Below are 21,347 nucleotides of genomic sequence, written 5' to 3'. Positions count from 1 at the left end.
ATATCAATTTCTACTTTCTATTACACAAATAATCTTCTCTCCTTTTCTAGCTTAGAAGTTCCTGGAAGGAAACCTGTGTCTGTTTCAGTTCTATATCCCTGTGAATCCTCAAAATTTGAGACAAGTCTCAGTTAATTTGGAAAGTTTATTTTGCCAAGGTTGAGGATGTGCCAGTGACACGATTGCAGGAAGTCCTGATGACATATGCCCAAGGTGGTCGAGGCACAGCCTGGTTTTACAAGTTTTAGGGAGATATGAGACATCAATCAGTACATGTAAGAAGTACATTGGTTTGGTCTGGAAAGGTGGGGCAACTTGAAGCAAAGGCAGGAAGACTCAAAGTCAGAGGGAGCTTCTTGTAACAGATAGGTGAGACAAAAACAGTTGCATTATTTTGAATTTCTGATTAGCCTTTCCAAGAAAAGCAATCAGATATGCACCTATCTCAGTGAACAGAGGGGTGACTTTGAATGGAAGAGGGGTTACTATGAATAGAACAGATGGCAGGTTTGCCCTAAGCAGTTCCCAGTTTGACTTTTCCCTTTAGCTCAGTGATTTGGGAGCCCCAAGATTTATTTTCCTTTCACATCCCTCACAGTATCTTGCACATGGTAGGCACTGCATAAGTATCTGTTGAATGCTTTCCATGGTAATTTTTAAGGCTTGATCCTCTCATTACAAATCACCAAATCTATAACTCAAAAAGAGCACCATGTGTATTGTCTTCCCTGTCCATAAATATTTGTTTCTTTCTCAATCTTTCCTTTGGATAATGTTCTAGAAGATCTTTCAGAGGAAATGCATTGGGATGTGTATCCTGCCAAAGCTAGTTCATCCCATGGATGCAGAAAGTTTGGAATTGAAGTAAGGAAATAAGTCAAGGTCAGCTTCCCAAGATGCCTTCTTCCTGGGGGCATTGCTACAAGGTTCAGAAACTATTGTCAGTCTCTCCAGGTGTGGCAGAACAGGTCTCACTAACAACTGTTTCAGTACTGTGTGGTTAAAAGCGAGTGCCCTCATACAAAGGCTGGAATATAACAAAAGCCCATCAAGAGTTTTGCCTTGGCCTTTCCTGGGTCTTAAAGCATGAGCATGACAAAATAATGAAGGAATTCTTAACAGGACCGATTTAGGATTAAACAAGTTTTATGTGGGGTCTAAAGAAATTCCCCAGGCCTCCACAAACAAGTTTATTGAGGATCTGAAGGAACTCCTCAAACCTTCATGATTTAGCAGGAAACAAGATAAGGGTAATCACCCAGCACCTGGACCCATTTAGATAAGTAAATTTACTGAGGCTCCAAAGGAAGGTCCTCAGGACTCAGACCTTAGATATAGATTAAAAGAAGTTAATCACTTATGTCTTTAGAAGAAGGTACACTTACACATAGACATATAGCTTAGAAGGTATATAAGCTCTGGGAAACATTGTAATTTTGAGTTGGTCTGGTGATAATTTCCAGGCCTTCTCCCTATAACCAGTTACAGAAACAAAAATAGCAAATTATCAATTTTTATTGAAAACTAGATCTCCAAAGGATGTCCTGAAAGGCTCTTGTTGGCAGGTTTGCACATTCTCTTTCCATATGGAAATGTACTTAAGAAGCCAAATCAATGTAAGAATGCTGACTAGTGGGTATAGAGTTTAATAAAGAAATTAGATCTTCAAGTTACGATTGCTTGATATACCCATTCTCCCTAGGGTGAAGGCAGACCAGAATGGGCAGGTGCTTGGCTCTCATCAGCACTGGAGACACCAATGCATGCTGATAATTTCTCTCTCCATTTCTAGTATTCCTAGCCAGTTATTAAAACTTCTATAGTAATATTACTTCTCATAACAGATATGCTTCAATTTCTAAAATTAAAACATCTTTCATTTTGCCTTCTAAACGAAGGTCTTCCTTTCACAGAGATATTCTAAATCCTTGACTAATATTTAAAAAAGGCTCTAGCCTCATTAGCAACACATTTACATCTGTCTTTGGCGAGGGGAGAAAGATGGGAAGTACCCAGTTTTTCCTGGATTCTTGTTAGTTTCAAGTCATGATCGTGACAGATTTTAACCTTCATCCCATACTCAGGAGACACCCCATTTGAATCTCACAGTTTCAAAAACCCTGAATGTAGCTGGCACCTTCATTTCACTGGGAGGCCAATGCCTTCCATTCAACTAGTAATTTTCATCTTTTGAATCTGGTTCTAATTTAAAACATCAGTAGGCTCTATAACTAAAGAAGTCATTTCTATAGTTTTAGAACACACAACTGCAATCTCCCCAGTAAGTTGGAAAAGATACTGTGTGATTATACAAAAGTGTTTTGTTTTTGTTTGTTTATTTTAAATACACCTGAACTCCTTGAGCAACAGTGAAATTAGCAGACTGTGCTTCAGTCCAGAGCTTGCTGGTAGGTTATGTCCTCCAACTCAGCATGTGCCATGCTTTTGTGGTTCCTAAAGGTCCCAGGAACAGGACACAGTCACAGATGTCCCTCTGTTCTCAGCTAATTAAGCTCTACCAGTTCTGTACTCTCCACATCCTCACCCATGCCACATCATTGTCATTCCTTGAGCCCAAGTCCTGTGTTCCCCTAGAGAATCGGGCTCAATCGGAAGCTTTTATTTGAAAGGCAAAAAGAAAGCTTATGTTTCAGGAGGTGCTTCAAAGAGAAGATTTCAAGAGCGTTGGTGGTTGAACATAATTTCAGCTGCATTAAATTCTGGAGGCAGGTTTTGCTTTAGGCTTCTGGAAATAAGAATCATAGATAAGGATGCGAATAAGTGTTAAACATAATTCTGAAATCCCCTTATTTTGCAGAGGAGGAAAATTAGTCCCAGAGAAGTGAGGCACCTTATCCGAGGTCACAGAACTTCTTAATGATGGAGATACACCTTTAGTCTCAAGGCCTCCTGTTCTTCCAACTACATCTCACATAATGGGAATTGCAAATGCTGGATAATTTAGTTTGCAATTACTAACTCCTAACAATGTTAGTTAAAATTAACTAATTCCTTGAGCACATTGTAGAATTTTTTTCCTGCTTATATGTATATGTACACAAGCAAACACCATAGTATGCAATGTACATAAAATGTATGCAATACGATTTTGGTAGAAACTTTGACTTAATCCTACAGGAACGATTTCTTGAGAGATTACTACATACCACATCCTACATGCCAGTGTGCCTTGAGCTAAAACTGAACACATCAACATTGATTTCGCTTCATGGAGCTTACAATAAGCAGAGAATGCAGACCAGCAAAAACGCAGGAAAGCGGGGACTGTGATTAGGAAGGGATTCCTGAGAGGTGGGGTGGGGGTAATCAGGGAGGGTGGCTTGGAGGAAGAACTGTTGTCTAGAGGAAAACCTGAAAGTGAGAGGATTCAGGGCTCACGCTTGTTGGGATGCCAGGTTGAGCTCCTGTGTGTTTGTATGTGCTGTTTCCCAGCTTCGGAATGCCCCAAACCCTGCTGTATCCACATTCTCATCTCCTCTTCCTGTTAACCTGTTTTCCTTCTGGGGGCAAGTGTCACCCCTTCAGAAACTCCCTCTCACCCAGAACAGACAAGAGGTCTTTACTCTGGGTCCCTATCAAGTTTTGTTCATCCTCTATTATAACCATTGTCATACGCTACAAATACATGCTTTCAAACTCTTAGAAAACAGGGACATTGTCTCACTCATGTACTTGTGGACATAATACCAGGTACAGGGCAGGCATTAAATCAATGTTGATATTTGATGAATGAAGTGACTGGCATTGGGGTACCCCACAGCTCTCCTCACCCTGCCTCTAAACCACATTTTCTCCTCCAGATTACATTTGTAGCCCCTCATTTGTAAGAGTCACTATTAACGAAAACCTTAGGGTTGCCTTATTAAGAGAGAAGGATGGAAGCTGCAGACTGACCCAGCAAATCCAGTGCCCACATCCTCCTGTGGAGAAGCCTGACTACCCCCAAACTGAGTCCTGATGGGACAGACGAACGGTGAGATACAACTTCCCTTGCACTTCTGGTGATTTATATTGGACTAGAGACTTCACCGGGGAAGCTGCGGACCAAAATGAGAAATTATTTGAAAATTCTGGAGCCAGGCGAATATTTGTGGGTGGCGTGAGAAGAAAAAGATAAACTGTCTGTGTGGAGCAAAGAGAAAAGTGCCGTGCTTGGCGATTGGGTGGTAAGGGTGATGGCAGCCGCCACCTTTGAAAGGAGAGACAGCGCCTCGGAGCCTTCTGTGTTCTTGATAGCACTGTTCTATTAGCCAAATCAAAAGTATTTTTTAAAGCTTGTTTTTAATACTTAACTGGTACATTCGAACTAGTTTTATTTATCCAGAGATTTTATGAACTCCCAAAAGGCCAGGGGCATCATCCTTGTTGGAATGGATCAGTTTCCCTGCTCATTCATTTCCTGCTCACGTGTTAAGAGTTATCGTTTCCGTTTGAAAAGTATCTACATCCACAGTGACTGCCCAGGATTGTTAAACTCCACTGGAGACGCAGCGTGTGGAAGAGGAATTAACTTAACTGACTGTCCTTGTTAACATTGCCCCAGTTGTGATCAGCTTTGGTCTGCCACATTGTATCTGTGATAGGGAGACTTGCCTCCTTCCAAGCCAGGCTTCTGTCTGTGCTAGGTAACTTTTTGCACCATTCTATCTATGCCCTCAGTCATTCCAGCAAACTTGCTCAGTATAGACATTTCTAAAATGGAAGGAACTACTGGCTGGGCATGGTGGCTCAATCCTGTTAATCTCAGCACTTTGGGAGGCCGAAGCAGGAGTATTGCTTGAGCCCAAGAGTTCGAGACCAGTCTGGACAATGTAGTGAGACCCATCTCTACAATAATAAAAAATATAATAATTTACCTAGATGCAGCAACTGAGCCTAGAGTTGAAAAGCACTTGAATGTAAGGTGGATGATGATGTCAAATGGAGCAAATGCATTTTCTTTCCTCATTCCCCTGGACGTCAGTGTCCTCATCTATCAATGCAGACATTGAGGGAGGAAACTTCCAGAGTTATTTTCAGCCTCTGTTGTTCTCAAATCTCTCTAAGCTTTGTATCATCATAAACAGTACTTGCTGTTGGAACAGGTGCAATTCTTAATGTGGTAATCCCTATACCAGGGAAGAAACTGAAAAGTCCCCAGAGTCCCCAGCCTGTCAAGGAAGCAGGGAAAAGAGCTCTCTTGACTGAGACTCAGGAAATGAGTCATGCACACTGCACTCTGGAGTACACATCTTGAACCAGGGATGAAGGGCCCATCCTGTACAGGGACAGAAGTGGAGAAGGTGCTTGAGCTCTTTCTGCACCTGCCCCTTAAACATTCTCTCTACTTCTGGATGCCCAAGGCCACCATTAGAAAATGGGCTCCACATACACTCTCCTAATCCCCATAAGGAAGAGAAACTCCTGGATGGGGTATTGAGTTGGGTGACAGGGTAGGGAAGAGCCTGTTCTGAGCAGAAAGGAAGTTAATTAAAGGGGAACCAAGCAGAGCCTCCTTCTGAGTGCTCCTGTTACAGAAACAGTTCATGGCCCCAAGAAAAGGGGCAGTCAGTGTCTGGGGATGCAGCAGAGAATTGGAAGAGAAGGCTGACTTTGGAGGTGTGGGATATTACTCAAGGAATGCTTGAAGGTTGGAGATGGGGTCTTGTGAGTCTTTGCCTTCTCCTCACATGGTGGATGGGGGTTGGATCAGGGCAAGTTGTATCAGGCTCTCAGCTTGCTCCCTGGGACTTAATGGAATTCCAGAAAGGCAAGTGAACCCAGCCGGAGATGTGTGCGTGCCTGGCTGTACTCTACCTGTGTCGGTGCCCCCGGAAGCGGAGGGGGCCATTCAGCCTCTGATAGTCATGTGCCTCCCTGTTAAGCCGGGCTTTATACGAGGCAAAAATAAGATGATTGAGTAGAAGGAGGGAGGAAGTTTTAGTACATTGCCCAAATCCCTAGAGGTGAAGGCATTTAGCATTGGGCATTGCTAAAGGAATCTGCTCTTCAAAAGACAAGCTAATTTTTAAACATCTTTATTGAGTGCCTACTGAATGCTTGGAAAATTGACAGAGATGCTTATTAAAAAAACTTTTCTGTGAGCCCTAAAGCATGCTCTCTGGCTCTGCTGGCCTGATCCAAGCTCATTAAAATTCCAGATGTCAGAAAGAGGCTGTGATCCATCCCATGATTTAAGCCCCCCTTGGTTAGTTCAAAGCAACCTCTGCCAGGCTCATGCAAAGTGCCAGGTTCATGCCCTTAGCTGCACTTCGTGGAGAAGGGTGCCAGGTGGGTCTGACTCTAGGGCATGGTGAGTTTTCTTAAAGCAAAGGGTACTTGAGCCCCCAATGTGTGTGTGAATCCTCAGAAAATGTGCTTTTTTTTTTTTTTTTTTGATAGTGCTTGTAGCTTGTACCAGATTTAATACAAGAAAGAAAAGAAGGAAGAAGAAAAGGAAGAAAGAAAGGAAGGAAGGAGGGAGGGAAGAGGAGGGAGGGGGGAAAGAAGGAAGGAGAAAGAAAAGGGAGAGAGGGAGGAAGGGAGGGTAGAAGGAAGGAAGAAAAAAGAAAAGGGAGAGGGGGAGGGAGGGAAGGAAGGAAGGAAAAGGGATGGGAAGGGAGGGAGAGAAAGAAAAAGAGAATGAGAGAAAGAAAAGGAAAGAGAGAAAGAAAAGGAAAGAAAGAAAAAAGAAGGAAGGAGAAGGGAGAGGAAGGGAAGGGAAGAAGAAAGAAAAAGAGAGGGGAGGGGAGGAGAGAGGAGATCAAACCCCTTTTCCAGGTCCACCAGCTGCTTCATAGCTCAGGGACAGGGTGAGGCCATTCCTTGTACAGTCTCTGCTGTCACTGTTCTTATCCCACCCACTTTTCCAAAAGTAGAGAACTGTACAATCCCTTCCTGCTGTCTTAGCCACTTGAAGGCCCTTTCTCAGTTGCATATCCATTCATTGCCAGGGAGGGGGAATGCCAGAAGAAAAAATCAGCAGGTCAACCCTTGCTCCCTGACTTCAAAGGAGATGTCTCCAACAGACATCCCCCAGGGCCAGGGGGCTCCTGGCTCTGACCAGCCATTGTGCAAGCAAAGAAATAACTCCTTAGCTCAGCTCCTGAAAGCAAGGAACAGAGGAAAACCATTGCAGTGTCTGGAAAGAGGGCGAGGTCCCCTCTTTTCTGAGTAAGGAAGTGGGAGTGAGGGTGTGAAGCTGGCTGAGACCATAATCTCTATGGAAGAAACATCAAGCTCTCTAAGGGGTGTATCACTTTTCTGCTGTTAGTTTTAGCCTTTTTCCTGTTTTTGCAAAACTCCAAAATCCATTGATTTTCTTTTACCACTGATGGATGTGTTTGCTAATTTGCTAATAATATTGCTTCTACTGACAGGAAGGAACTTGTATTTGGTTACTTGATTTTGTTTCAGATGCCAGCCCTGTAGGAGGGGGCTGGGGTGTCTGGACATTGATGAATGGGATATTTTCTTGCTAAAGAGGAGGGCTACATCTCATTTATCTCTGAGTTTTTTCTTTTGTTTACTCATTGCCTACCTCCTGATGGTTTCTCCGGAGACTGGCCCCCTGGGTGTTTGTTTGGGGAGCATTTTCTCACTTGCTGTGCTATCCTGAGCCCCCATTCTCCCCTTAACTGGAAAGGTCTGTGCTGTTCCCATAGCACTTTGCATTATGACCTTTTGGAGAAAAAGCAGTGAGTAGAAACAAAGTTCTCTTTAGAGATATGCTGACATTGTCAGAGGTGTTCCAACCAGAGCAAACCCATCTTGAATAGGGACTGAGTGAAATAAGGCTAAGCCCTACTAGGTTGCATTCTCAGGAATTCTTATTCTTAGTAATAGGATGAGATAGGAGGTCATCATAAGATACAGGTCATAAATGCCCTGCTGATAAAACAGATGAGGTAAAGAAAAGACCCTGCTGATAAAACAGGATGAAGTAAAGAACCCAGCCAAAACCTACCAAAACCAAGATAGAAATGAAAGTGACCTCTGGTCATCCTCACTGTTCATTATACACTAATTATAACGCATTAGCATGCTACAAGACACTTTCACCAGTGCCATGACAGTTTACAAATGCCATGGAAACATCCAGAAATTACCCTATATAGTCTAAAAAGGGAGGAACCCTCAGTTCCAGGAATTGCCTGCCCCTTTCCCAGAAAACCCATGAATAATCCACCCCTTGTTTTGCATATGGTCATGAAATAGCCATAGAAACAGCCAGTTAGCAGCCCTTGGGCCTGCCTACCTCTGGAGTAGCCATTCTTTACTCCTTTAGTTTCCTAATAAACTTGCTTACACTTTATGGACTAGCCTCGAATTCTTTCTTGTGCAAGATCTAAGAAACCTCTCTTGGGATCTGGATCAGGGCCTCTTTCTGGTAACATCATTGGATTTAAATTGTGGTTGGGAAAATAGCGTGGTGCCAGAAGTTGAGATGTAAAAACATGTAGATTGTAAACCAGGGGTCCCTTTCTAGCAGTGACTAGAAGGGGGGATCCCTAAGGCTAGAGTGATTTTTTTTTTCCCTGTGGAGCAAAGCATATCTACCAGTAGGATAGGACAAAGGTAAATTAGGTGCAGCAACTTGTGTAATAGAACAAGCAATAAACTTGTAGCTAAAGGATTAGATTTTAAATCCCAACTCTGCCACTTACTAGCTTTGTAACTGCTAGCAAATAATCCCTATGTTTCAGGTTTTCATCTGTCTAATAAAAATAATAATGTATCAATTAGGATGGCTTTATTTGCAAATAACTGAAAACCCAGTTCAAAATAGTTTAGATACTGAAGGGAATGATTAGCTCTTGGCTACTAAAAAGTTCGTAAGTGGTACAAGCTTCAGGCATGGTTTGATCAGGGTTCCAGATGCATTTCTAAGTCTCTGGTTGCTGCCTTCTTCATCTGCTCTTTTCCTGGGAGAAAGATGGTGGCAGTTGTTGCAGGCCTCCCAGAGGCATATCACATAGAGAACTTGTCTTCTCCAATCACTGGCCAAAATTACTGGTAGAGTAATGGGAAGGTAAACATTTCTTCATCCTGACTGGACTGACTTATGTCGTGTGCTCACACCTAAACCAATTTTTAGCTTGGCAGATACCACACACTGTTTGTCTTAGGCCTCAGTTATAGATTCTCTATATCAACCACCATAGCAGGCGGGATGGAACTGCTGCTGAGTTTCAGCTGGGGATTTTGAGAATACCATTCAATTAACACAACTGCTTCACGGTGGAGATGGGGTATGCTGGCGATGTCAACTAAGAGTAGCATCGTCCATGAAGGATTAAAGGGAAAATTTAAAAATTTGGCATATGAACATCCCTAACCTATAAGGATATGTCCAAATACTGGTCAAATCTGAATTTGTGGTGAAATGTCATATATAGGCTTTTGGTTGCTGTATAACAATTTATCAGAAATCTAGTAGCTTCCCACAATACCATTTATTAGCTCATAGTTCTATGGGTGAGAAATATGGACGTGGTGTGCCTGGATTCTCTGCTCAGGATATCACAAGACCATCAGTCTGTAGCCCAGACTGTGTTCTCATCTGAAGCTTGGAGTTCTATTCCAAGCTTAAGGAAATTGCTGACAGAGTTGAATTCCTTGCACGTATAGGACGGAGGTCCTGTTTCCTTGTTGGCTGCCATTGGGGGACCATTCTCAACTCCTACATGCTGTTTCGAGGTCACTCATCTTCAAAGCCAGCCATATAGACTCTCCCTTGCATCAAATCCCTTTCATAGGTAACTTCCATCTCTGGCTTCTCTACCCAGAATTAAAGGGCTCATGTGATTAAGTCAGGCCCCCCTCAAAGGCCACTGTACCCAGCCTATATTATATTTCAATCACAGTGCATTATGTGAGGACAATAAATATTTGTTGAATGAATAAACTAACATGGTTCCAAGGCCCTTTATGGTCAGGTCCATTCTTATCTCCTGCCAACACACACAGACACACACACACACACACACACACACACACACACACACACATCTGTCCACACTCCTAGGCCAAGCCTTCTAGGCCTTCAGATCTCAACTGCCATAGTCTCTTTGATCCCTCAAGTCTGGGTCAGGCTCCCATAAGCACTCCTCTCATTGCATTTATTACAGGATGATATGTTACCTTCCTACAAGAACTTCAGATCAAGGAAAGCAGGAACTCATCTATGCAGCTTGCCTTGGGATGCAACGGGCCATGAATCTGACACATGTTTTGACAAAGATCAGATGTTCTGACACCACTTGCACTCTTCAGCCAAGAATTCCTTAACACTATGCCAGTGACTTGACTTTAGACCCCTCTTGGCTTCAGATTTCTGCTTTCATTTGCTTTCTCATCTATTGAGAAGAGCTTAGGTTAAACCTCACAGTAAACTGCAAAATGCCATATGGCTAACAAATGCAAGGATGCTATATGAGGATTTGATATGAAGGAATAGCTTGGGCAAGGGCTTCTTGCTTTTCAAGCAGGTGCTAAAGAAATGTTCACCTTCCCATTACCCTACTACTTGACAACTTTCTCTGCAGCATGGGTAGCTGGTGGGTGGTCATGAAGAAAGTGTTCATCTTATGAATCTTCCTTCTTTTTAAAAGTTCATTTTCCTGCTGGGCATGGTGACTTATGCCTGTAATCTCAGCACTTTGGGAGGTCAAGGGGGGCAGATCACGAGGTCAGGAGATCGAGACCATTCTGGCTAACACGGCGAAATCCCGTTTCTACTAAAACTACAAAAAATTAGCCAGGTGTGGTGGCGAACACTTGTAATCCCAGCTACTAGGGAGGATAAGGTAGAAGAATTGCTTGAGCCCAGGGCAGTGGGTGGGGCGGAGGTTGCAGTGACCCAAGATTGCACCACTGCACTCCAGCCTAGGTGACAGAGTGAGATGCTGCCTCAAAAAAATAAAATAAATTTCACTTTTGTAGAAAAATATACTACCAGGGAGCAAGATGCCATGAGAGTGTTAACAGCCAAAAGAGATGGGTGAGGTGAGCATGGCTAAGAAAGCAGGGAGTCCCAAACAGGATGCTCTGTGGTTTTTTTGTGAACTTGAATCAGCTCTTCAGCCTTAGATGTTCTGCTAAGCTCTGGGTTTTTTTTTTTTTTTTTTTTTTTTTTTTTTTTTTTAGAAAGAAAGAAAAAAAAAGAATGAAGAAGAGGAAGAAAAAGGAAGAGAAAGAGAGAGAGAGAATGGGAGTATTGCTTTCTTGCCCAGGCTAGAATGCAGTTTAGTAATGGGTATTGAAAACCTCTTTTATACCAATAATTATACTTAATGATGTAGACAGGAAGGAATAAGGGAAGAAAATAACAAACAAGCAGCCAACCAATATTTCATTTAAACCTATGAAATGCTATGCAATTACTGAGGAGTGATTTACTTCCAATTATGTAGTCACTTTTGGAATAGGTATGAGGTGGTAATGTATGTTTTGTGTATTTGAAGTGGAGAGTTCTATGTTTATTAAGTTCACTTGTTCCAGGTCTGAGTTCAAGTCCTGGATGTCCTTGTTAATTTTCTGTCTCGTTGATCTATAGAATTATTAGCTCTTCTTGTTACATTGATCCTTTTGCCATTATGTAATGTCCTTCTTTGCCTCTTTTGATCTTTGTTGCTTTAAAGCCTACTTTATCAGAGGCAAGAATTGCATCTCCTGCTTTTTGTTTATTTGTTTATTTTTACTCTCTGTTTGGTTGGTAAATCTTCCTCCTCCTCCTCTTTGTTTTGAGTCTTTGTGTATCATTGCATGTGAGATGGGTCTGGATGCAGCATACTGATGGGTTTTGGCTTTTTATCCAATTAGAATATATATAAGTTTAATACTGGCATTTAATGCTAGCTGGCTGTTTTGCCCATTAGTTGGTGTAAATTTTTCATTGTGTTAATGCTCTTTGCTTTTTGATATATTTTTGGAAAGGCTGATATTGGTTGTTCCTTTATATGTATAGTGCTTCTTTCAGAAGCTCTTGTAAAGCAGGCCTGGTGGTGGTGAACTCTCTAAGTACTTGTTTGTTCGCAAAAGATTTAATTTTTCCTTCGCTTATAAAGCTTTGTTTGGCTGGATATGAAATTCTGGGTTGAAAGTTCTTTTCTTAAGGATGTTAAATATTGGTCCCCACTCTTTTCTGGCTTGATAGGTTTCCTTTTATGGGTAACCTGACCTTTCTCTCTGGCTGCCCTTAGTATTTTCTCCTTCATTTCAACCCTAATAAATCTGGCAATTATGTGCCTTGGGGTTGGTCTTCTTGAAGAATATCTTTGTGGTGTTCTTTGTATTACCTGGAGTTGAATATTACCCTGCCTTGCTAGGTTGGGAAAGTTTTCCTGAATGATATCCTGAAGAGTATTTTCCAACTTGGATTCATTCTCTTCATCACATTCAGGTACACCTATCAAATGTAAATTAGGTCTTTTCACATAGTCCCATATTTCCTGGAGACTTTGCTCATTCCTTTTTATCCTTTTTTCTCCAATCTTGTCTTCTCATTTCATTTCGCTGAGCTGGTCCTCAACTTCTGATATCCTTTCTTTTGCTTGATCAATTAGACTGGTTAAACTTGTGCATATGTCACGAAGTTCTCGTGTTGTGTTTTTCAGCTCCATCAATTCACTTATATTCCTCTCTAAATTGTCCATTCTCATTAACATTTTGTCAAACCTTTTTTCAAGGTTCTTAGTTTCTTTGCATTGGGTTAGAACAAGTTCTTTTAATTCACAGAAGTTTCTTATCACCCACCTTTTGAAACCTGCTTCTGTTATTGGAACACACTCGTTCTCCATTAAGCCTTGTTCCATTACTGATGAGGAATTGCGATCCCCTGTAGAGGGAGAGGCATTCTGATTTTGAGTATTCTCTGCCTTTTTAGGCTGGTTCATTCTTCCCTTCATTATATATTTATCCCTCTGTCGTCTTTGTAATTACCGACTTTCTAACTAGGTCTCTGAGCGGACGTCCAACTTGTTGATTCCCAGTGCCGAAATCTGAGCAATCCACTGTGCCAGCCAAAACAGCGGTGTTAAGATTGATGGTGCTTTACTGCCCGGGAATCTCTGGACTCTGCACCAAGAACTGCTGCGCTAAGATGCCAGCAAAACCACCGCGCTGGCCACAAGAGTCACCCTGGTGACCCGTGGAGCTCCTCCGCTGAGAATCTCCTGGTCCGTGAGCAACAAATATTCGTCTGAAAGTGTGGCGTCCTCTCGTTCTCTGCGCTTTTACTGGGAGCTACGAGCCCGAGCTGCTAGTGATCAGCCATCTTGGATCTCTCCCCATCAGCTCTGGGGTTAAAACATAATGATAAAATAGTTTTTGTTTTTGTGGAGCTTCCAGTCTGGTGGTAGAGACAGAAATGGAAGCAGAAAATAACATCTAGCTTGATACATCCTAAAAAAAAAGGGATATAGTGCAGAGAAAGGGACCAGTGATGACATATGAATTTCATCTTAAGTCTTAGTGGGAGTTTGCCAAGAGAAGTAGGAGAAAGGGATTCCACTTTTTAACACCAGGGAACAGTTTCATGGAAGGCAATTTTTCCAGGGAATGGGGCATGGAGAGAGGATAGTTTTGGGGCAATTCAAACACATTACATTTATCATACACTTTATTTCTATTATTATTACATTGTAATATATCATGACATAATGATAAAACTCACCACAATGTAGAATCACTGGGAACCCTGAGTTTGTTTTCCTGCAACCAGATGGTACTACCTAGGGGTGATGGGTGACAGTGACAGATCATCAGGCATTAGACTCTTATAAGGAGCATGCAGCCTAGATCCTTCGAATGTGCAGTTCACAATAGGGATCATGCTCCTAGGAGAATCTATTAATAACACCTCTGCTGATCTGACAGGAGGTAGAGCTTAGGTGGTAATGTGAGCAATGGGGAACTGCTGTAAATACAGATGAAGCTTCACACACTAGCCCACCACTCACCTCCTGCTGTTTGGCCTGGCTCCTAACAAACCATGGACTGGCACTGGTCTGTGGCCTCAGGCTTGGAGGCTCTCGTGTGTGTGTGAATATATATATATAAAAGATCTATCTACCTATCATCTATCTATTAAGTATCTTTTCCATATGATAAAGGATTTGAAGCAGTTTATAAAACACAGACACACTACAAAAGAATACAATTCATTGAAGAAATTTGTTTGAAGGAAAAATTAGGGAAATGAAACAATAAATTCCAGGGGTGAGATTAGCATCTGGCAATGTGTATTATGCAGTTCTCTATAGCTGCTAAAGGTAGACTGTTAATTTGGCCCAAAGCCTCCTGCAGGCCAAAGATGAGGTGGAAACACATCAGAGTGCCAGAGTGACCATGCAAACAATCACCCCTCTTGGCCTCGCCAGAGAAATCAGCTGCCATTAGCATTAGTGTCTTCATTCTGCCACTTCTTGCCCCTTAATGGACTCATACTCCCCTTTGCCCTGTACCAGGAAGTATATTTGGGCATCCCCAAGGAGTGTCACATGAACCTATGAATAAAGTCAGGCCCCCTGGATGCTGCTACTCTCTAGTCCAGACAATCCTGCCTGGCCACTGGCTTGCCAACAGGTAGATACCACTCCCAAGGATGGCTCAGGGACATCTCTTCTGGTGGATTGGACTTTGGGGATACCAGGCCCTCCTGGCTTTCCTGCCAATTCTTTGGCTATGCCTCATCAGTGCCCAAGGGGGCTCCTTCTCCCCTTCCTCCCTTCTGTATGAGAGTGTTCGGGGGCTCATTCTTTGGCCCTCTTGTCTTCCCTCTCTACTTTTCCATCAGTCAGAGGCTAGCATACTTCTTAATAGGCTGCAGTGTTCAAACCAGAAATGAGTCCTCATACCTTGTCTGTGGGGCTGGGAAGAGGACCAGGGACCACACATTCCCTTTATTCCTCTTTCTGGGCCCCAGACATTTATGTGAGAAGCCCTTTCCTGAAAGTTTCATATCTCCCCATGAAAATCATCCATGAAAATTGGGGCTTGAGGAGCTGCCCTTCCCACATGACTTCAGCCCAGGATCCATGGAAACCACAGGCCTCATGGCATTTCATAGGGAGGTTCTGGTCTGGGGTGTTTGGGGTCAGAAGATTGGATTGTTTAAGCAACAAGGAGCTTCCCAGGTCAAACCTAAATGGGTATCATGGGGGAGCCTCCACCCTTGGAAGAGAGAAAGGCAGCAAATATCAAGATGGTAGCCTGGATGCCTAACCATGGTGGTGGAAGTATCTCATCTCCAAGGGGGCAGCCGTCCTCTGCACTGCACACTTGAGGGCAAGCCACTTATCTAATTAGCTAATTCATCTCAGCTGGACCACACTTCTCCTTAGAAATAGCATTCACAGGGTAATCAAAGTTAGTGGCAACTGAGGAACAAAGAATGGGGAGACAGCTCTTTTTTTTTAGAGACAGGATCTTGCTCCGTTGCCCAGGCTAGAGTGCAGTGGTGCAATCATAGCTCACTACCACCTCAAACTCCTGGCCTCAAGAGATCTTCCTGCCTCAACTTTCTGAGTAGCTGGGGACTACAGGTGTACACCACCATGTCCAGCTATTAAAAAAAAAATTAGAGACAGGGTCTTGCTCTGTTGCCCAGGCTGAGAGACACAGTCCTAATTGTGCCCCTCCACCTACAAGAAACTTTACCAGTATTATTTTATTTAATTTTCAGAATGATTATGGGCTTAGAATTATTATCCCTCATTTTCCTGGCAAAGAAGAAACTAACATTTAGAGAGATTACACCCTTGCCTAAGGCCATGAAATTAGTAATTGATAGAACCAGGAGTGGTCCAAGTGGTTTGTCTCTAAGGACCCTTGAGCTTGAAACAGGAATTCCTGGGCTTGCAACAGGAATTCTGCCATTTCTGCCATGTTATACTGAACAGGACAAGCCACAAGCTGAGCTGTTCAGAGTGGGTAAAACTATAAAGTTACAAGGCAAGGGCACAGATACAGGGTGCTATTAATTGGGGTCATCAATGTAGTCACTCAAACTCAGAAAGAGAATGTGCTTTACCATTGTGCTTTATTACAGGGGCATAGTTTGTAATTTACTTTATTTTTTTGAGATGGAGTCTTGCTTTGTTGCCCAGGCTGGAATGCAGCAGCACGATCTAGACTCACTGCAACCTCCACCTCCCAGGTCAAGCAATTCTCCTGCCTCAGCCTCCTGAGTGAGTAGCTGGAATTACAGGCATGCACCACCACACCTGGTTATTTTTTTGTTTTATTTTGTATTTTTAATAGAGACAGGGTTTCACTATGTTGACCAGAATGGCCTTGAACTCCTGACCTCAAGTGATCCACCTGTCTTTGTCTCCCAAAGTACTGGAATTACACGCATAACCACTGCACCCATCCCAGGCACAGTTTTAATTTAATACACCTACTATGTGTCTATCAGTATACCTGTGACCTTGCTCTTATTTCCAAAATTAAAAGGTAGAAGTGTCCCCAGACAAAAATATACCCACCTCCATTGAGCCCCTCTCTGTTGCTTATACTTTTCTCCATTCTAGTCCTAGTCTTTGGCAAAGAAGGATCCTGGCCAAGATGCTTTTCAGTCATGATGTTCATAAAGTGAATAGTCTGCAGCTCTAGGGAAGTATGAACTTCAGAGATTCCAAAATAAAAATAAGCACACCAAAGCCACCGTAGTTCCTATTAACTAATGTCATTTTAAAATAAGCAATCACTTGAATAATTTGTCTTCTGAAGGTTCTAAAATGGGCTTTCTTCTCAAAGCCAAGTGAGGATGTTCTAACATGCCTTCAATCAAAAAAAAAATTAAAACACTAAAATATTTCTAGAAAAGTTTGATTGAGATCCTCAATGAGTTGCATACCCCCAAAATTCATATGTTGAAGCCTAACCTCTAGTACCTTAGAATGTGATGGTATTTTGAGACAGGGTCTTTTAAGAGGTAATCAAGTTAAATGAGGTTACTAGGGTGGATTGCAGTCCAATACTACTGATGTTTTTATAAGAAGAAATTTGAACACAGACACAGCACAAAGGGAAGGCCACAGGATAAGGTGGCTGTCTACAAGCCAAGGAGAGAGGCCTCAGAAGAAACCAGCCCTGCTGACACCTTAATCTTGGACTTTCAGCCTCCAGAATTGTGAGAAAATAAGTGTCTTTTGTTGAAGCTACTGAGCCTGTGGTATTTTGTTATGACAGCCCTAGCAAACTAATATACCCTCTAAGATCTTGGTGAACTTGGATCCATTTTTGGCTAAAATGGCTCACTTTGAATGCATACAAATTTCCTTTTTGAAATAGATAGCAGAGCTTCCTAATATCAATAACACAATTTCATTGTGTACATACTTTTTGCCTTGTATTGTACTAAATGCTTTATGTGTATTTCCTCATTTTGTCTTCAAAAGAATCCTTTAAATACTATTTCTTGCCTCTCTTTTTGGATGATGAAATCGAGGCTTATGTGACTAAGGAGTTAAGTGACATATCTTAAGTGTCTCAACTGGGCTTTGAAGTCAGATGCATTTGAGGTCAAATTCTTGTTCTGCAAATTACTAACAGTGATACCTCTAGTATTTTACTAACTACTTAATGACCTGTATGTATAAACTCTCATAATAATGCATAAGTTATTGTCATGGTTGAATGATATAATTCATGACTACTAAAATGTTTTAAGAAGCCTAGCACAGTTCCTATGACTTATCAAGGGTCCAATGAATACTAGCCTTTGTATTTTATGACAACATCAGGCCTAGTTGCCTATAAGGATCTCTAATCCACTCAGTCTGTGTGTCAGGGTCAGAGGTCAAGGCTGTTTCCTGCATTACATTTTGTTTCTAGTTCCTCATCCCATCTGCTCTTACATTTCCTCAAAGGATATGACCCTTACCCATGACCTCCCATTGTAGATGGGAAGGTCACAAAAGGTCTCACACAGACTAAGGAAGCTCAACATGCCAGACAAACCATTGTACACAAAAAATCACAGACTACTGAGTGCATCTTCTGAATCAATGAATGAATGCATCCACATGCTTGCTAAAAGGGTAGTGATTGACTGCGTGCAGTGGCTCATGCCTGTCATCCCAGCACTTTGGGAGGCTGAGGCAGGAGGATTGCTTGAGCCCAGGAATTTGAGGTTGCAGTAACTGTGATTGCACCCTGAACTCCAGCCTGGATGACAGTGAGACTCTGTCCAAGAGAAAAAAAGAAAAGGTAGTGATTTGAAGAATGAGGAGTTTTCAGTGTCAGTATTTGGAGGGTGTTGCTTTAATTGGATCAGGTTTTATTGAGTTTGGTTATGAAGATGGCATTGTGATGGGCATGTTAGGGGAGGTAAGATCTGCAGATGCATGGTACCAAACTGAACGTGCCACATGCATTTAAAAGGATCACACATGCTGAGAGATTGAAGCATTGAGAAGTAATTCTGGTTTTGGAAAACTACAAAGCTTCTGTAGAGAGGATGGCATTGGGGTAGGTCTTGAAGAAAGAGAGGAGAGATGAGAGGTAGAAGATGCTTTTTCACTGAAGCATATTCTACCTTCAGCTTGATAGTATGTTAAGGTCTACAGTAAACTGGCAGCATAAAAGAGCTGAATTCCAAGTATTTGTAAGGAAATGCAGTTTGTAACTTACTTCTAACTAATATACTCTAAACTTGGCAGCAAGAGGCTATCCTAGGGACACTTATTTGAAGGATAAATTATTCTTCTGTAGGTCTTCCCTGGGATTGACTCTTGTGGCTCCAGAGTGGGACCCCTGGGTAATGTTGCATGGCCCCTGGTTCAACTGTTGTTATGAAAGTTGCTTTGGGGTGATGCCCAGGACATCCCATTGTGTGGACATTGTCAGGATGCTTCTCCAGTGGAGAGTATCCCTGACTGCTTAGTAAGGTCCTGTAGGCCTCACTGGACCAATGGTTGCCATTTTCCTAAGAAAGTCTCATCTGGAGAAACTACCTTTTCCTTCCAGGAGTGATTTCTAGAAAGCTCAGAGTCAAATTGGTGGCTCTCTGCTAACAAGCATACATACCATGATGATATGCAGTTTTGAAGTCTCATTCCTGGCTCCATTTGAAACCTCCATCCCTGTTTTTATTTTTTCTTAAGTTCCTCTCTTTGATTTGTGCCTTCTTGTCCCAGCTTTTGTATCCTTGTGAGCTAATTTTGGACTTTTCTGGAAGCAGGTGTAGCTAAGCCACATTGTCCTTTCATTGCCTTCAAGCCTGCAGATCTTTGCACATGAGACTTCTTTTGCCTGGAAAGTTCTTTCTTTTCTTTCCACTTTCCTCTTTTGCCTTTTCCACTCTTTCTCCTTGGTGTCCCTGGAACTCCTGCCCTCTTTCTCAGTTTCGGGATCCCTTTCTCTAATGAATTAGAGGCTCCTTCATGTGTCCCTTTACCATAGATTCTCTCCTGACCACACACTCTTATTTCCTGTAGCATGGACTATTCTGTTTACTTGTCTGTATCCCTGACAGTCCCTACACTTTGGAGGATTGAGTCTATATTCGTCTTCTTCGAGGAGTTTGCCTGGCACATATAAGACATCCAACAAACTTTTGTTATCTGTTCCATATGAGAGAAGTTATTTTTAGGACCCTCAGTTTCCTGATATGTATAAAAGACACTAGTTATTATGCAGAATTGTTGGGAGGCTCAAAGGGAATGATTTGTATAAAGTTCCTAGTATAGAGCCTGCCATATATTAAGGCATCCTTTCAACCCCACTCTTTGCAAGTGATGAATTTCTTAGCACATAATTCACTCTCAACAAAATTCTGCTTGCACAGTTTGTCTCTAGGAAGAAAAGATACAAATATAGGGAAGGCCAGAGGCATAGCAAGTACAGTTATTAAGGAGGGCTTCTTACAGGGGTGGAGTACCATGGAAATATTTAAAGAAATTAAGAGTTTGGAAAATAGCCTTGGAGAGGGATGATGGAAGGTGAGCTGGTGGGAGGAGACAAATCCTGGGGCCAGCAAGTAGCCCTCAACTCCGTCTTTCCAGGCCACTACTCTGATTTCCATGAGGCAGTCATTAGAGGACTTCTCAGCCTCCTGAAGGTTCGGCTAAACATGTACAATATTCAGCAATACCCAGTTATTTGACAAACACATTGGACTTGGGATTCAGCACCGAATACATTTCTGATAGGCATTTGCTGGAGGCCATGAGTTCCTCTGTGCATCTTTTTTATCTTTTGGTTCCAGAATCTAAGATATTTCTCTGCTCCAGTGTCTGTTGAATTCAGTTCTCTAAACCACGTCTCTCCTGGCCTTTCATTTGGCCAATAACATAGTATATTGTAGCTAAAATCACCTTTTCTCCCTGATGGCTCTCAAAGCAACGGAGTTTTGGGAAGCACAGAGGTCATCTGCATGCACATTCTGAAACTGCTGCATGGTGGACAGGAGAAATGAGACCTCTTTACTCATAGAAGCTGCCGTTCCTTCCCCAAATGCAGATTGATCCCCACTGAGTGCAACACACTGAGAATAGAGGTCCCTGAGGATGGGTGACTTGACCCATTATCCCTCGGCCAGCAGGGTATCTGAGGTAGCTGTTCTAAGAGGTGGTCTTAGCCCCTTTAATTCCTTCATACTCTCTTTGGCTTCTCTGCCCTAATACACCCCAAACAAATGACTCAAGTACACCTCATGTGCTAGCTGTGCAACAGCAGCTTCTAAGCACTTCAGCCTCCTGATAGCCACTGTGAAGTCCCTTCTAAAGGGACATGCTGAAGCTGCTGCTTTAGCATCTGGGAAGAGAAAGCAAATAAAGCCAGTTTCAGAAGAGGATGGGGGAGGGGTCTCTACTCCTTTCTGGGACTCACTTTTTTACACACCAACAGAGGCCAGGATAAGGCATGAAGGGATTAAACACCCCAATTCTACCCCCATCTTTGCTTTTTTGTCTCGTTTGAGTAAGAAGGAGATCTAAACATTTAAATAAGCTTGTGTATAATGCTAGTTCAACTCAGAAACATACTATTTCAATATAGCCTTAGCTCAGGGCAATGGAAAGCAAGGCCATAATAAATGCATGTTGTTGGCTTGATTCTAAGTACTTGCTTCCCAGGAACCAAATGTGAAGAAAACTGGAATCTGGGGGTTTCACTTATTTTGCATGGAGTAGAGACCCTCCAAGCAGCAAATCTTAAAAGAAGGAAAAATCTCTTCTGTGGCCAATGTGAACCAGAAAAGAGTGCCAAGAGGCTGTTCTTCCAGTCCCAAGAGTCTCTAAGATTTGAGTTTTTCCCTAATGAAAATGGAGGATACGCAGACACCAAAAAAATTACATCACGGAATCACTGCCCCAGATCAGCAGAGAAAGCATACATAA

General features: G+C 42.4%; 1 long non-coding RNA gene across 1 annotated transcript in view; it reads left to right on the top strand.

Moving 5' to 3' along the window:
* The window catches only part of LOC105728403 (uncharacterized), a 159,379-nt gene that overhangs the window by 115,230 nt on the left and 22,802 nt on the right, over nt 1-21,347 (top strand). The gene's annotated exons all lie outside the window — the stretch shown is intronic.

The sequence above is a fragment of the Aotus nancymaae genome, unplaced genomic scaffold, assembly GCF_030222135.1.
Source record: "Aotus nancymaae isolate 86718 unplaced genomic scaffold, 86718_ANA_hifiasm-v0.15.2.pri h1tg000079l, whole genome shotgun sequence".
In the NCBI taxonomy this organism is placed as follows: Eukaryota; Metazoa; Chordata; class Mammalia; order Primates; family Aotidae; genus Aotus; species Aotus nancymaae.
The sequence above is the reverse complement of the archived record's forward strand: the minus strand, read 5'-3'. Positions and strand labels throughout refer to the sequence as shown.